We start from the raw sequence: 18,412 nt of genomic DNA, 5'->3' as shown, positions 1-18,412 counted from the left end.
ACGCTAGAAAACGAGGTTGTCGGGTTAGTAAAAAAAGGGGTACTCCAGAAAGTTCCCCCTCAGGAAAGAGGGCAAGGCTACTATTCCCCTCTTTTCCTGAGAAAGAAGCCAGATGGTTCCTTCAGGACCATCATCAATTTAAAAAAACTAAACAACTACCTAGAGGTTCAAGCATTCAAGATGGAAACAGTAAAATCATCCATCAAGATGCTATTTCCTCAATGCTTCATGGTGGTCCTGGACCTAAAGGACGCGTATTATCACGTCCCAATATACAAGGACCACCAAAGATTCCTCAGACTGGCAGTCCATATCCAGGGAGTCCTAAGTCACTTCCAGTTCTCAGCCCTACCATTTGGCTTAGCGATCGCCCCGAGAGTTTTCACAAAGTTGGTGGCGGAGGTAATGGCGCACCTCAGGGAAGAAAATACCCTAATCGTACCATATCTGGACGACTTCCTGGTGATAGGCTCTTCCCCGCAGCATTGCAAGAGCCAACTAGACCTAGTGATTCATTCTCTAAAAAATCTAGGTTGGCTAATAAACCTAGAAAAATCCAGACTGGTGCCTTCTCAGGTTCAGGAGTACCTAGGTCTCACTCTAGACTCCAAACAAATGGAATGCCGGCTCCCAGAGAGCAAAATACAAAAAATAAAAAATTTAGCGCTAAGAGTACAATCTCTTCCCTCCATAACACTTCATCAGGGCATGTCTCTATTAGGCTCTATGACCTCTTGCATCCCGGCGGTCCAGTGGGCCCAACTACATTCAAGAGACCTCCAATGGCAAATACTGTCAGAACAAAACCGCCTAGGAGAACATTTAGACGGGCGGTTAACATTGTCTCCTCGCACCAATCACTCCCTGACTTGGTGGACATTGCAGGAAAATCTTTCCCAGGGAGTCCCATGGGTAATCCCGATCTCGAAGGTCCTAACTACAGACGCAAGCCCCTCAGGGTGGGGGGCTCATCTGGGCGACCTAGTAGCCCAGGGTATCTGGTCTCCGTCCCTTGCAAACAATTCCTCCAATATGAAGGAACTCCTGGCAGTGAAATTTGCCCTTCAGGAATTTTTGGGAGTCCTTCAATCTCACCATGTAAGAGTGATGTCGGACAACCAAGTAGTAGTATCCTACCTAAATCATCAGGGGGGTACCCGTTCCAAAAGCCTAATGGAAGTGACCAGCTCAATCCTTCAGATAGCCGAGAACAGCCTTCTATCCCTGACAAGCCTACACATAAAGGGGGTAGACAATTACAAGGCAGACTTTCTAAGTCGTTCCAGCCTGAAACAGGGGGAATGGGAACTAAACCCAGGGATATTTACTCAGATCACAAAAAAATGGGGGGTTCCCAAAATAGATCTCTTTGCGAGCCATTTAAACAAAAAAGTAGCCTCCTTCTGCTCCCTATCTCCCTTGGGGAACCCAGTAGCTGTGGACGCTTTCCTGATTTCTTGGGGTCACCACCTGGTCTATGCCTTTCCTCCTCTCATCCTGATTCCAGCAGTGCTGAGGAAGATTCGGGAGGACGGGGCACTAGTCATCCTGATTGCCCCGTTCTGGCCGAAGAGGCCTTGGTTCTCATGGATGAGGAAAATGTCAATATCCGACCCGTGGGTATTACCAGACCTCCAGAATCTGTTGTCGCAGGGCCCAGTTTGTCATCCGCAAGTCAAGAACTTGCACTTGACAGCTTGGCTCTTGAGAGGAAGATATTAGAAAACAGAGGGTTCTCTTCAGGCGTAATCTCAACTCTGTTAAAAAGTAGGAAGCCGGTTACAACAAGACAGTACGGCAAAATATGGAAAAAGTTTTTATCTTCTTCAGGGGCAAAAATAGGGAAAGAGATTCCCCTCAATTCCATATTAGAGTTCCTACAAAAAGGTTTGGAGATGGGGTTAGCCACCAGTACCCTGAAAGTTCACGTGGCAGCATTAGGTGCATTATTCAATTTTGACTTAGCTTCAAATAGGTGGGTCTCTAGATTCATCAGAGCAGCCGGAACATCGAGGCCTCTGCCAGTGAAAGTGGTTCCACAATGGGACTTAAACTTGGTCCTTAAAGCCCTCACTAGTCCACCATTTGAACCATTACACAAAACTTCAATAAAAAACTTGTCTCTCAAAACCGCTCTGTTAGTCGCCCTCACTTCTGCACGTAGGGTCAGCGACTTACAGGCTCTATCGGTTAATGCCCCTTACACACAAATATTAGAGGATAGGGTCATTTTAAAAACAGACCCAGCATATCTCCCGAAAGTGGCTTCAAAATTTCACAGGTCTCAAGAAATATCTCTCCCCTCCTTCTGTCCCAACCCTACAAATAAGGAGGAACAAACATTACATACTCTGGATGTAAGAAGGTGTCTCTTACAATACCTAGAAGCCACTAGAGAGAGTAGGGAGGATTCCTCTCTGTTTGTGTGTTTCCAGGGTCCCCGGAAGGGGAAAAAAGCTTCTAAGGCCACCATAGCAAGATGGATCACGGACGCCATCAGTCTTTCATACTCGGCAAGTGGGATGTCCGTTCCCGGGGAGGTTAAGGCTCACTCGACAAGGGCAGTGGCGACTTCCTGGGCGGAGAAGGCCGGCGCTTCTATAGACCAGATATGTAGAGCTGCTACCTGGTCCTCACCATCTACATTCTATAGGCACTATAGATTGGACCTAATCTCTTCCTCAGATCTTACCTTCGGTAAAAGGGTTCTGGAAGCAGTGGTCCCTCCCTGAATGTACTATCTATGCAATTCTCTCCGTGGTGCCGTCATGGGCGATCAGAGAAAAATATAGTTCTTACCGATAACGGTATTTCTCTGAGCCCATGACGGCACCCGTACATTCCCTCCCTTCACTTATGGGTGTGCACATTTTTAGAGTGCCTTAGTATATTTATAGTCTACTTTTAGTTAAAGTCACGCGGTATCTTATTAGGCTAAACAGTTGAAAATTACAAATGCCTTAAGTAGTCTCCCATCATTCTCTATGTAAACAAACTGATGCAGGAGGGTGGTACCGCCTTTTTTATCCGTAGGTTTCCTGTCCTTGGTGGGCGGATCCCCTCTCTCCGTGGTGCCGTCATGGGCTCAGAGAAATACCGTTATCGGTAAGAACTATATTTTTTGGACATATGACCTGTCAATTAATCTTCCATTTGCAACTAAACCAGTAAGCAAAAAAAAAAAAGCAGATCCTTTTAAAATGGGAGAAAAATGAATGCCTATTTAATCCGTTTTCCATAGACTTCAATGTAAAAATAAACGGATCCATTTGAAATCCATTTTTTTAGGCGGACAGCAAAGTTGGGTCTGCTAAACTTTTGTTTATCAAGATTGCTGCTTGAGCCGTTGTAATGGCTGATACTGGTCATGTGAATGTAGCCTAATATGTAGGTGGGCTCCATTATACCCCTGGGATAGAGGAGGTATCTCTATAAGATGAGTCTCGCCATTATATTACACGAATCTTGTGACATAAGACAACTCCTTTTCATATCTTCTGGCATTACACGTGAGATAAGGGTTGTCTCCTTTGGCCAACTACTTTGTATTCTGATCCCCTCCCCCATATAGAAACACACTCAGAGTGCATGTGATCCATGTTAGACAGTGAGCTGATCCTGCCAAGTTTTACCCTTATAAAACTATTGCACCTCTCTGTAGAACCCCTTTCAAAATGTATGTCTTCAGTCATCAGAAATTATACATACACTAGACATGTATGTTCTAAAAACTCCAACAAAACAGGGCTGAGGGGCATCTCGAACTCCCAAGTGTCTGTAACACAGCCCATCTTTGCTTGATCAATGTGGATGCTGCCTCCGACGTCATCCCGGTCCACTTCGATGGGACCGGCGCATGCGCACAATGATGGTCTGCCCACAGCAGGGGACTTGTAGGGGGCTTGCGATGGTTCACCAAGTTACAACAAATTGTGAACTACTTTGGGCAGAATTCATATTTACAAGGCCACCTTCACAGATCTACTCTTGGGTCATTTAACATTCAACCCAAGGCTAGAAAAACATGGCTGGCTAGTTTTCAAGACCGTGACATTTGTCCACAAGTTGTGTCTGTTATTCACTTCAGTGGAGTTCCAGACACAACCCATGGACAGGTGTGGTGCTGTTTCTGGGATAAATGGAAGGTGGATTTTTTTTTTCTTTTAAATTCTGTACAATCTTTTTAAGGATTTGTGGTTGAAAAAAAATCATGAATACAATGGCTCCTTCGTAAAACCATATTCATGAAGGGATTGGAATTTTCAGGTCTGTAACAAAGCTTTGGCAGCTAAATGCATATGTATATATTTCATCATAAGGCCACAATGAGATGATCTTCAATCAATAATCTGCTTCTGTTAATAGAAGTGTAATGTAATATAATTGTTATTTAATATAGTTCATAAGCATCTAGTATCAAATACATTGTAAAAACACTTAAAATGTAGCATTTAGTAGATGAGACTGTGAAGAAGATCGGAGGAGCTGGGTACCAGACTAAATACAGATGTAAGTCATATTTTGTTTTTTTGTTTTTTGTCACAAGATTTTAGTTTTAAACAGTTAAGCTGTATCCTAAAGACCAAGGTTGGATCAAACAAATTATCTGCATTTATTTATTTGTTCATATACTCCCATATTACGAAATTGCCCTCTTAAAACACCCGCTTGAATGAAATATGTTGTATGGCCAAATTCCGTTGGATTGGGCATGACTATACCTTTGATAGGGTAAGTGAAGCACACATCAGTCAAAATAAAAAAAAATGTCATAACTAAATAATATCTAAGGTAAAGCGGTTGATAAGTACTTTTATATTGATGGCCTACCCTTGGGTGAGGGTACGACACATGGCATCACCACCGATCGGCTGTTACTGGTGCTAGCCGTAGTCGGGTGTGATCATCTGCAGAGCAGAAGCACACCGCTTTGTCAACTGTATGGAGGCCCCAACAGGGGGCTGCAGGATCCCCCTATTTATTCACACAAGGGTGGATGTAGAGTACCCAGTCACAGCCGCTGTACAGTTGGCAGATGTGAGCTTTTCTGCTCCACCACGGATCATATCTGTCCAGCACCGAGAACAGCTGATTAGTGCCGGTGGTCACACCTTTCTGATATTACTGACCTATTTCCTAAGTCCCCCTTTAACCATTCATAAACGGGAACAGTCACTAGCCCCTTTTCTCAGACCATAATCTGTAAAACTAAAGACTTAAATTTTAACATAAAAAGTATTGTATCCAACCACCATTACAGACCTCTAAAAGGCCACCGAGGCAGTAGACCACCTTCTTTGCCAAGGCGCCATCTGGGTTTTATTATCCAGCAGGTGGAAGTTTACATTGTTTTCTGTAAGTGGACTGTAAATGTGAAGGCGGCCATACACATAGGATACAAGTTGGTTGTTAGGTGATGATGACTGACCAAAAGTATGTCTGATGTCGCCATACACATTGTAGTTTAATCAAAACTTGTCCATTGCACCTTAGAAGCTGTCACGCAAGTGATTGACTGACAGCCATTTCTCCCGACTTCCCCATACATGTGACTGTTCGGTTCTGATGACTGTTCATGTATTTCTAAGGCCAGTCTCACACGTCCAGATAATTCCGGTACCGGAAAAATCGGTACCGGAGTTATCCGTGTCCGTGTGCGCATGTGGCACATCAGTGTAGCACACGTGCGGCAGCCGTGTGCCGACTGGGTACCACACGGACCGTGCAGGAGACAGCGCTACAGTAAGCGCTGTCCCCTGCTTTGGGTGCTGAAGCCGCCATTCATTTCTTCTCTCCAGCAGCGTTCGCTGGAGAGAAGGAATGAAAAATCATTGTTTTTTTTTTGTTTGTTTTTTGCGGTTGAAATAAAGTTCCCGGTAGCCAACCCCCTCCCACCCCCTGTGCGCCCGCCCGCTGGATATAAAATACTCACCCAGCTCCCTTGATGCTTCCTCTCAGCGTCGCAGCTTGTCCTGTATGAGCGGTCACGTGGTGCCGCTCATTACTGATGAATATGCGGCTCCACCCCTATGGGGAATGTAGATAATTTTTACATTCTTTAGATTAATAAGCCTAAATCCACATGTTCTTGTCTCCTCTTGGGTGGACTTCTAGATATTTAGCTAGTGTGGATCAGGGGTTTGTTTCCAGCACTGCTCCTGTGGTTAATTTTTGCACTTGTTTTATATTTTGTGTCCCTCAGATATCTGTAATAACGCGGTCTGCTGGTGCTGTAGCTCAGAGCTGTGACAAGGACAAGCCGCTTACGGGCAGCAAAATTCCCGAGTCTCACTCTCTTCTAACCTAGCCCTTTGTTGCAGATGTTTTTTTCCAGCTAACCCCGAGTAGATAAACTGTGTCTTGCGGTTTCCGAGAAAAGTAGGAATATGTCAGTTAGTCTCCAGCAGAGCTTATTCCTCGTCCCTCTGACAACAAAAGTATTTCATTTTTTGAGCTTTTTAATGTGCATTAAAACAGAGTTTGAGAGTGACCCCTATTGGAGAATACAAGAATCCATCGTTCTTCTAGAAATGAGCTGCACACGGCATACATATATTTATGTGCTAGTGATTACATTTATTCACATTGATCCTATGCAATTAGTAAAGATTAAGACTTATGACACTTATTTCTCACTTGCATATATATCAACATTGATCATTTTTGGACTGAAAATTCCATGAGACTGAGTTTTTTTCCCTTATCTTTTTATTATTTTTTCTACATTCTTACTTTTCCCATTCCATACATTGCAGTACAAGTAAAAAGAAAAAGAGCTCAGCCTTTTATGATCATTGCAAATGAAAACTGGTTCAATGTACAGAGGTCCTTGTTATTCTTGGCATCCAAAGGAAAGTTTTTTGCTTTTGTTTTTTTTCTCCAAAATACCGCTGTCAAGCCATAATCTGATTGGCCATGATTGACAGCAGACACCTTTTGGTAGCTTTAAAACAGGAGTCCCATTGTTATCCTTGAGCCCTTTAATATAATTATTTTGCTTATTTTATTGCTAATTTTTGGACTCTGTTCATTTGAATTATTAATATTACTAATGGTTTGCTGGTCTTAAGTGAAAACACGTCCATGATCTAGTCTAACAATTGAGTAATGACTCTGTATATCACAGGAAATATTAATTTTACAGCAGTTAGGACAACATTTCTGTGCTTCCGTGTCAGGTTATATTGTTTTATGCTTTTTGTAGCTTGATATTATCTACTATATAATTGTCTAAGGGGTACTTCCGTCCGTCTGTCTGTCTGTCTGTCCCGTTTATTCATTCGCTGATTGGTCTCGCCAGCTGGCTGTCATAGCTGCCGCGACCAATCAGCGACGGGCACAGTCCGATTAATCCCTCCCTACTCCCCTGCAGTCACTGCCCGGCGCCCGCTCCATACTCCCTGCAGTCACCGCCGCTCACACAGGGTTAATGCCAGCGGTAACGGACCGCGTTATGCCGCGGGTAACTCACTCCGTTACCGCCGCTATTAACCCTGTGTGACCAAGTTTTTACTATTGACGCAGCCTATGCTGCGTCAATAGTAAAAGGATCTACTGTTAAAAAATAAATAAATAAATAATCATTATATACTCACCTTCCGCTGCCTTTCCTGCTCCTCGCCACCCTCCGGTAACCGCTCTGTGCAAGCGGCAGGTTCCGGTACCAAGGATCGTATGGCAGAAGGACTTACCATGACATCATGGTCATGTGACTGCGACATCGTCACACCCTGGGACCGGAAGCTGCCGCCTGTACCGCGCACAGGCGACAGAACTACAAGTATGGTGAGTATGTAGAACTACAAGGGGCCCTCTGATCGGAAGGTAAGTATGTTTATTTTTTAACCTGTGACATACGTGGCTGGGCAATCTACTACGTAGCTAGGCAATATACTACGTGGCTCTGTGCTGTATACTACGTCGCTCTGCAAACGTCACTGGGCAATATACTACGTGGCTGGGCAATATACTACGTGGCTCTGTGCTGTATACTACGTCGCTGGGCAATATACTACGTGGGCTGTGCTATATACTACGTGGCTGGGCAATATACTACGTCACTGGGCAATATACTACATGGCTGGGCAATATACTACGTGGCTGGGCTATATACTACGTGGCTGGGCAATATACTACGTGGCTCTGTGCTGTATACTACGTGGCTGGGCAGTATACTACGTGGCTGGGCAGTATACTACGTGGCTGGGCAATATACTACGTGGCTGGGCAATATACTACGTGGCTGGGCAATATACTACGTGGCTGGGCAATATACTACGTGGCTGGGCTATATACTACGTGGCTGGGCAATATACTACATCACTGGGCAATATACTACGTGGCTCTGCTGTATACTACGTTACTGGGCAATATACTACGTCACTGGGCAATATACTACGTCACTGGGCAATATACTACGTGGCTGGGCTATATACTACGTGGCTGGGCAATATACTACATGACTGGGCAATATACTACGTGGCTGGGCAATATACTACGTGGCTGGGCAATATACTACGTGGCTGGGCAATATACTACATGACTGGGCAATATACTACGTGGCTGGGCAATATACTACGTGGCTGGGCTATATACTACGTGGGCTGTGCAATATACTACGTGGACATACATATTCTAGAATACCCGATGCGTTAGAATCGGGCCACCATCTAGTTCTGCATAATCGCCTGTGAATAAGCCATGGATGACTCTAATTAGGGGCTTTCTCCACTGTCCTGCACTTATACATCGTCACTCTATACAACACTTAGCTGGGTGGTATCGCACTTTAGTAACACGGTTATCACCTACAGGAGATGAAGACAGATGCTCCTTGGTTCGGGAGCTTTCAGAGGTGATAGATAATTAATAAAGTATTCTTTCTTTGCTTCATCCAACTCGAGGAGCTCCAAAACCTGTAGGCTTCATTCACATGTTGCATTTTTGCAGCATTTTTTTCTGCAGGCAAAACCTGTTCTCTGCGCAGATTGTATGTGTCATTTGTCTGCTGTACATGCTTAATTCAGTTAGTTTTATTCACCAAATAATTGTGTTTTTTCTGCAGCTTTTTTTTACTTTCTCATTGCTTTTTATTAGTTAAAAAAAATGCTGCAAAAATGCTGAAAGAGACATCCTGGAGGTCTCAAAGACACTCCAGTTTTTCAGTTCAGCCAGGAAACAAATAACAATCGTGTGCATGAGATTTCTGCAATCTTAAAGCTCTGGCTGTAAAATGCAGCTTTTAATTTGTATTAAAAAAATGGAAAAAAAAGTAACATGTGAACATAACCTTATTATAACACTTAACTAACTTTCAGCTCTCCTAGGCCGAGGGGGGCGGCTAATTCCCAATACCTCCTGCTTGAGTCCATTTTGATGTATATAAGAAATTCCAATTTTTTACTGTATAAGACGGAGAATGTGGCCTCAATGGCTTTCTCTAATGTGTCATGGCCCAGTTCTACTGGATCAGTGCACATATAAAAGTATGGGGGGACTACGATAGGAGGCTTCAGAACTTTATACACTGAGCCAAGTCCTTTTAGGTCACCGGAACATACACAAGTTTCAGTAGTTTTGTTCAGCTGTGCATGTTGTTGTACAAGTAGAGGTAAAGAATTGTGCAAAATTAGGAAAAAAACCTAATTTGACTTTTGAGGAGTGGGAGGGATTCCAATCCAGCACGACCATCCTAGTGATCATTTCTTACTTATATGGTCGCGCTGGATTGGAATCCTCATTATTGCTGCTTTCACCAGTGGGATCGCCGCCCTCCAGTGAACTCCAACCAGAACGCATACTGTTTCCAGCATGGTGAGATGTCCCCACCCTTTTTTTTTTCTTTGTAATTTGACTTTTTGTCTTTGAGGTTTTAAAGGGAGGCTGTGAGCACAAAATGCACAAAATAACTGGCACGCGGTGTCCCCTTGGGCTGGCCAATATAGTCAGTTCACCTTCCTGACAATTCGTTTTTCTTCTGTCTCTCCCTTCCTCTTCCTCAATTGACATCTCTGGCTTTACAGGAAGGGAGGAGAACTGAATTGTTGGGACACATCATAGATGGACGGAGTGCTTGTGCTTTGTTTGAACAGTCATTTTGTTCTCACAGATTCACTTTGAAAACTTACAATATAGATGAATATTGACTGAATAAAATGTTAGTATAGTAAAATAAGAAATGCCCTCAATGACCCGTCACCGCTCCTTTTCTGATGCTTACCCTGTCCGCACTGAACTCCACGCTCAGACCTTGGCTGTGACGGGTCACCACTGCGGCCGCCACTGATTGGTCACTTCTGGTGAGAGCTGGAGCGGCGAGGGATTACTCACCCAAGTATTACTACTTTTATGTTTTATTAAACCATTTTTGAAAATATTTTTGTTCCCTGAGTTAAGGGTCTGTTAAGCTCACAAATGCCACTTAGAATTCAATGTTTAGTAGATGTGATGGGTGGCAGGGGGCAATGGCCATGTGTAATGTTCAACTAAACCATTGGGGTGCTGATGAAAACCAGTCAGATTGGCCTCTTCTGGAATATACTGGCGCAATCATCAAGAAAGCAATGTGTCGGCAGGACGGCGGCTCAGTGGTTAGCACTGTTGCTTTGCAGCGATGAGGCCCTGAGTCCACCAAGGACAACATCTGCAAGGAGCTTGTGCAGTGTTCTGTTTGTAAGGGGCGTCCTCCATTGTGCACAGGGACCGATGTGTCGTGGATGTGTACACCCGTGTGTTGTGTATGTAGGAGGCGGTTTATGACTGTGCGAGGAGTGTATGAAAGTTAGAATCGCTGAGCTGTTGGTTGTCAGCGCAGGTAATGACTTGTATTCTCTAAAACAATCACCAGACAATGGAAAGACATCAGTGCACACATCGCAGTGCCACTCACCTATTGAAACCCATTAGTATAATGACTTCTTGATGTTACATCAATGTGCTTTATTTATAAAATATTGAGACAATTAAATAGTCTGTATTATGAAGGAGGAGGAGGAGGAAGGAGGCCACTAAATTACAGGTGTAGCAAAGAAAACCATTGATAATTGCATCAATAAATTTTAGGTCCCCTGCTCTGTGCGGAGGAGATATGCAGCGCCTGCCATTAATGCTCACGCTGCGCAAGTAATGTCATTACAAATATATTGCAGGGCTTTGTAGTTATTTATCTGGTGCCCCCTCCATCTTCATGGAGCCGCTACACTGACTGCTGCGTTCTGCACTAAACGTCGAGAGGTATAATGCGAATCGCGCCTGTGCCATGATGTATGACAAACTGGGGGATCGGTCACGTGGATCCCAGCAGAATATGGCTGAAAGCTGTTAAACCCATAAATGGGTCTTATATATGCCGGGTATAGCAGATATATTACTGCGAGCTGCACAGAGCATCTGATCAGGGCCAGCTTTACAACGTCTCCATAGGCTGCCCAGGAAAACTGACTTTTCTTGCCCCTCGCCTGCTATTATAATGAATGACCACCAATGTAATATATGACCACCAATGTAATAATGGCTACCAATGTAATATACAGTCACCAATGTAATATACGGCCACCAATGTAATATATGACCACCAATGTAATAATGGCTACCGTTGTAATATACAGTCACCAATGTAATATATGGCCACCGATGTAATATACAGTCACCAATGTAATATATGGCCACCGATGTAATATACAATCACCGATGTAATATATGGCCACCGATGTAACATACAGGCACCAATGTAATATATGACCACCGATGTAATACATAGTCACCGATGTAATATATGGCCACCGATGTAATATACAATCACCGATGTAATATATGGCCACCGATGTAACATACAGGCACCAATGTAATATATGGCCACCAATGTACCGTAATATATGGTCACCGATGTAATATACAGTCACCAATGTAACATATGCTCACCTATGTAATATATGGTCGCCAATGTAATATATGGCCTCCAGGGTCCGTTACAGATGCTTTTTGCTTATGGCCTTTCTGTTCAAGATGATGGGGGGAGAGGACCCTGAACAGAGGGACTCTCCTGTTTGATGCCCATCTGCCCTAATACCCTATAGAGGTTGTCTCATATAGGCACCCCCTCTGTATATAGCACTTTAGGCCATGTTCACACTTTCCGTTTTTTATCTCCGTATTTGTAAGCTAAAACCAGGAGTGGAACAATCAGAGGAAAAGTATAATAGAAACATATGCACCACTTCTGCATTTATCACCCACTCCTGGTTTTGGCTTACAAATACTGATGTCAAATACTGACCAAATACTGCTAGTGTGAATGGGGCCTAACTCTTCATTGTGAAATTACTTTAGAAGTTAATGTATAAATTAAGAATTTGGTGTTACCATCTCTACTTGCTGAAGGATCATGTCTGATACTGCCAGCAGTGACTGGAGGGTTTGAAGCCCCCTCTGTTGTCAATTTGTTGATAATTTTGTAGGAAGAGTAACCAAGGACATGTACAATGGGCAGCGCCGTATCTCTGTGATTAGCAGCTCGGTGGCTCAGTGGTTAGCACTGTTACCTTTGCTGTACAGTTGTCCTGGGTTCAAATCCCACCAAGGACAATATCTGCAAAAAGTTTCTATGTTCTCCCCGTGTGGGTTTCCTCCGGGTTCTTCCCACACTCCATACTGATAGGGGAGTTAGTGTGAGGCATCTTGCAGACAGTGAGTGAAAATATCTGTAAAGTGCTGTGAAAAATGTTGCACAACAACTACACAAAATGCTGCACAATGTTATGGGGAATTCAATGATTTGCTACAACATACAAGCCGGGGAGCCTTTCTCTGTAGTGTTATTCGGCCATTACTCTTATTTTGCCAGGAGACCAGTCCTGCTCCTCCGCTCCGTGCAGCCTCTGCTTTGTGTGACTTGTGATTACTATGTGGAGACAACTGGATCAGTGATACTTATATATCATAAAATTGGGCAAATGAGTAGCAGATGATAAACCGTAACGCTGTGTGACAGCTGCATTGTATGCGTATTGTGGTATTCAATATATCATCCTTGACTTTGGCTCTTGTGTGTTCTGTTGGGTTTTCTCTTGAAAGTTCAATGGAAATGACAATGACACAACATTAATGGCATTTTGCGCTGGGAAAATCTTTTATCTTACAATATGTATTCATTACCTTTTGTATCTTGTTTTCAATCATGTAATTTTTATTTTATTCTTTGTATTTTTTTGGTGTTGAAATGATTTCCATTTCTTACTTGGAAACCATCAGCAAGCTGATATTGGCAGATCTGATATACAGTTGTAAGTGCATACCTTATAGGGGACGAACATATGAAGACCTATCCATAGAATAAGATATATAATGGATCCAACACCCGCGCTGATCCATTGCAATCTGCCCTGTAAGTGGCAGGATGTGCACCGTGTGCTGGGCAGGATGTGCACCGTGTGCGGGGCAGGATGTATACCGTGTGCTGGGCAGGATGTGCACCTTGTGCTGGGCAGGATGTGCACCGTGTGCGGGGCAGGATGTATACCGTGTGCTAGGCAGGATGTGCACCTTGTGCTGGGCAGGATGTGCACCTTGTGCTGGGCAGGATGTGCACCGTGTGCGGGGCAGGATGTGCACCGTGTGCGGGGCAGGATGTGCACCGTGTGCGGGGCAGGATGTGCACCGTGTGCGGGGCAGGATGGGCACCGTGTGTGGGGCAGGATGGGCACCGTGTGTGGGGCAGGATGGGCACCGTGCGCGGGGCAGGATGCGCACCGTGCGGGGGGCAGGATGCGCACCGTGCGCGGGGCAGGACACCTTGCCTCCATACATACTGTATAGTGGCCGTCGCCAAGGACTGCACCTTGTCTCCTATTAAAGTGACTAGGACTCAGCAGTGGCCATAAATCAACATACAGAGCTGCTGTGTTTTATCGCTTATATTCGTCCGCTTCTTGAGAACATTTCAGCCAATATCATATGACCTATCCTACAAATAGATCATCTCTTGTTAAGGCTGAGTCACCCTTTTAAAGACGTTGTTCCACAAACATATTTACAGGACCACAAGAGCGGGGGTACCAAAGTCCCGTGTGAGTGATGACACAGTAATGTGCATGTGTAACCACCACTCCCATGGACATTGAGTATCGCACAGGTCACACGTGCACTTCCACACCATTCGCACAGGAGAATTTAGGACCCTGTTCTCATGATCAGTAGGGGTCTTTATTGTCCTCATCCTGTGGATAGATGATAAATGTTGCTTATACTAAACCCCTTTAATGAAAAGATTCTGTAATAGCATCTTGTCTGTTTCTTGACAGTTTCCAGGTAGGAATATTTTATTATATACTGAAAATAAATAATGTTGGATTTTTACCTTTTATTTTCTAATGCATGTTGCCATAGACGGAGTCTTACTTGGCCTTAGTTGCAGGCTTACATGGCCATAGGCGGAGACTTGGCCATAGACGCAGGCTTCCTTGGCCATAGATGCAGGCTTCCTTGGCCATAGTCGCAACCGGCTTCCTTGGCCTTAGGCGGAGGCTTACTTGGCCATAGGCTAAGGCTTACTTGGCCATAGGAGGAGGCTTACTTGGCCATAGTCGGAAACTTACTTGGCCATAGGCGGAGGCTTACTTGGCCATAGGCTAAGGCTTACTTGGCCATAGGAGGAGGCTTACTTGGCCATAGGAGGAGGCTTACTTGGCCATAGGAGGAGGCTTACTTGGCCATAGGCGGAGACTTACTTGGCCATAGGCGGAGACTTACTTGGCTATAGGCGGAGGCTTACTTGGCCATAGGCGCAGGCTTACTTGGCCATAGGCGGAGACTTACTTGGCCATAGGCGGAGACTTACTTGGCCATAGGCGGAGACTTACTTGGCCATAGGCGGAGGCTTACTTGGCCATAGGCGGAGGCTTACTTGACCATAGGCGCAGGTTTACTTGGCCATAGGCGGAGGCTTACTTGGCTATAGGCGGAGGCTTACTTGGCCATAGGCTAAGGCTTACTTGGCCATAGGAGGAGGCTTACTTGGCCATAGGAGGAGGCTTACTTGGCCATAGGAAGAGGCTTACTTGGCCATAGGCGGAGACTTACTTGGCCATAGGCGGAGACTTACTTGGCTATAGGCGGAGGCTTACTTGGCCATAGGCGCAGACTTACTTGGCCATAGGCGGAGACTTACTTGGCCATAGGCGGAGACTTACTTGGCCATAGGCGGAGACTTACTTGGCCATAGGCGGAGACTTACTTGGCCATAGGCAGAGACTTACTTGGCCATAGGCGGAGGCTTACTTGGCCATAGGCGGAGGCTTACTTGACCATAGGCGCAGGTTTACTTGGCCATAGGCGGAGGCTTACTTGGCTATAGGCGCAGGCTTACTTGGCCATAGGCAGAGACTTACTTGGTCATAGGCGCAGGCTTACTTGGCCATAGGCGGAGGCTTATTTGGTCATAGGAGGAGGCTTACTTGGCCATAGGCGGAGACTTACTTGGCCATAAGCGGAGGCTTACTTGGCCATAGGCGGAGGCTTACTTGGCCATAGGCGGAGGCTTACTTGGCCATAGGCGGAGGCTTACTTGGCCATAGGCGGAGGCTTATTTGGTCATAGGCGCAGGCTTATTTGGCCATAGGCGCAGGCTTATTTGGCCATAGGCGCAGGCTTATTTGGCCATAGGCGCAGGCTTACTTGGCCATAGGCGGAGGCTTACTTGGCCATAGGCGGAGGCTTATTTAGTCATAGGCGCAGGCTTACTTGGCCATAGGTGGAGGCTTACTTGGTGCACATACAGTATGTGTCCATCCCATCTATTTTTTATGTCTTTTCTGACTGAGATTTACATTTTTCATATAAATGCAGAATACTTTGGCCACCATTTAGCCTCCATATTTGTCACCAGAAGCAGATGTCACTGTGGTTTTGTCATCTTTCTTTAATGGAAGACCCTATAACTGCTGATAAATATTTTAATACCCGTGATAAAATATTAACTGTATTGTGCTCGATCTGTTTATGGAAACCTCTGTGTAATCTATTATGGATATTATGTTGGTGGAGGCTGGATTGCACGTTCTCTGCTCCTTTATGGCGTTGTAGCGTTGGATCTGGAATCCGTTTCCCCTATGTGCTAATGACTTGGCTTTATTTAGAACTTGCTGGCATACTTTCAGCCTTATTGCCTGTTGTTGGCACATTAAACCCCGTGTGCTGTTAACCTGTGGCTCTCCAGTTGTTAGCTGGCTACAACATCCAGCCCGCTGTGCAAGTTAATAGAACCATGATCCACACGGCTTTTCTTCTGCGCAGCATAAGCCCACATGTTCTTGAGAAAAGCCCCAGAGGGATCAATGATTCCTCTCTCTTTTTCTTCTGTGTTTTCTCTCTGTGGAATGCAAAGCTCTGGTGTAAAATGCCCATGACATAACGCCTGCCTTTCTACACACGAATGCAAAACTACATACACGGTGTGTTTACTTACGAACATGTCTCTACATCAGCATAGGGGAGCTGGGCGTGTGACCGTAAGGGTTAATTAGTCATTTCTCCTTTAAAGATTGCAGAAATGTAAACTAATTTGGTGATGTGCTACTTACAGAAGTTTTGCTACTTTTCAATTTTTTATTTTTATTTTGTTAAAGGGGGGTCTCCAGCTTTGTAGAATACATTGGTGACTTGCATGAATAGCTATTAATAAAAAGGCCAAACACTTGACATTAAATGAGTTCTCCTTGTAGCTGTGATTTCAGTAACACGGCGCTATATGCATCCCTACTGGCAGAGACTTGTCTATCTGCTAAAATATTTATTTTTTGGTCGAATGTGACTTTTTATGACAATTCTATTAAATAAGTAGCTATTCTGTAAAATTTGTGACGAAATTACCTGCCCTTCTACAGAGTCCATCTACTGTAAGTACAGTCAACCCCTTCACGACCTATGACGTATATTTATGTCACAGGTCACGACCCTGCCTTTCCCCGCACATGATGACTGATTTAATCAGCCATCATGTGCCTTTAACAGCCATGGGTGGAGCAGTGCTCCGCCCGTGACTGATAACCAGTTAAATTCCGCTGTCAGTCACCGACAGCGGGATTTAACACCCATCGGCAGGAAGCTCGATATTCATCCTGCCCATCGGCACCCATGTCAGACGATCGCCGGGCACCGATGTGTTGACCCCCGTGCCTGTCATTATGACACGCCGTCATTCATAGGAGATCAAAGGTTTTGCTGTACATAGGACGATCAGACGGTCACAGCTTCAAGTCTCCTAAGGGGACAGTTGAAGCCAGTAAAGACTGTAAAGTTCAAATCACCCCCCTTTTTCCCCATTAAAAATAAAACCATAATAAAAAAAAAAGCCCCCACATGTTTGGTATCGCTGCTTTTGAAGAAATCCGAGCTAACAAAATATACAATAAATCAATGTGTTCGATAAACAGCCTAACGAGAAAAAAATCAGAACTCCAGAATTACGGGATTTTTTTTGGTCATCGCAACATTGCAATAAAAGGCAATCAAAACATCGTATCAAATTTGTATCAATAAAAATGTCGTCTCAGGGCGCAAAATATAAGCGCTCACACAGCACTGTGCACCAAAAAATGGAAACATTACAGGCCTCAGAAAATGCCGACCTAAGCAAAAAAACCATTTTTTTTTCACCATCACTATATAATATGCTGACTGCAATATATTATGTGGGTGAATACTTTATTGGGAGGAGTGCCTCCTTATTAGTGATGAGCGAGTATACTCGTTGCTAAGGGTGGTCTCCGAGTATTTGTGACTGCCCGGAGATTTCCTTGCCACAGCTGCATGATTTGTGGCTGCTAGACAGCTTGGATACATGTGGGGATTCCCTAGCAACCAGGCAACCCCCCACATGTACTCAGGCTGGCTAGCAGTCGTAAATCATGCAGCTGCGCCAACAAAAATGAAATCTCCGAGCAGTCACAAATACTCGGAGACCACCCGAGCAACGAGTACACTCGCTCATCACCATTCCTTATCACATACAGCGACAGGTTATTGCCACCTGCTAGTAAAGCACTTGGGGGCTTTGGATGGGTAGCCACATTGACCTCTAGAATAAAGGGGCTTCACCGCTCTTTGGGAGATGTCCAGCATTTCACTGAACACATTGGAGCACCATGGCATTTCTTCACCTTCATGATCTGTCAGAGCTCCATGCATGACTCCACTGATGACAGATGGAGGACATGTAAGAGTGCCCCATAACATAGATTTTCTGCGTATACATGATCCCTGCACTTTCCTCTAATTTGATATTGTGATAAATAAGACAATCTGCAAATAACTTTAGTAAAAAAAAATTACCCCTGAAATACCCTCCAAAATGCCAGAGACTAGGTGTCTCCCTTTTTTCTTGTAATTTATCCACAGACGTATGTCACCTTCTCTAGCA

The 18,412-nt window shown here is 44.6% G+C and overlaps 1 protein-coding gene across 3 annotated transcripts in view; it reads left to right on the top strand.

The window, feature by feature from the left end:
• Nucleotides 1-18,412, top strand: part of SSBP2 (single stranded DNA binding protein 2) — a 196,710-nt gene that overhangs the window by 141,241 nt on the left and 37,057 nt on the right. The window lies entirely within an intron of this gene.

Source organism: Ranitomeya variabilis, chromosome 1 (genome assembly GCF_051348905.1).
Source record: "Ranitomeya variabilis isolate aRanVar5 chromosome 1, aRanVar5.hap1, whole genome shotgun sequence".
NCBI classification, from domain to species: Eukaryota; Metazoa; Chordata; class Amphibia; order Anura; family Dendrobatidae; genus Ranitomeya; species Ranitomeya variabilis.
Note: the sequence above shows the minus strand (reverse complement) of the source record. Positions and strands in the feature narration are given on the sequence as shown.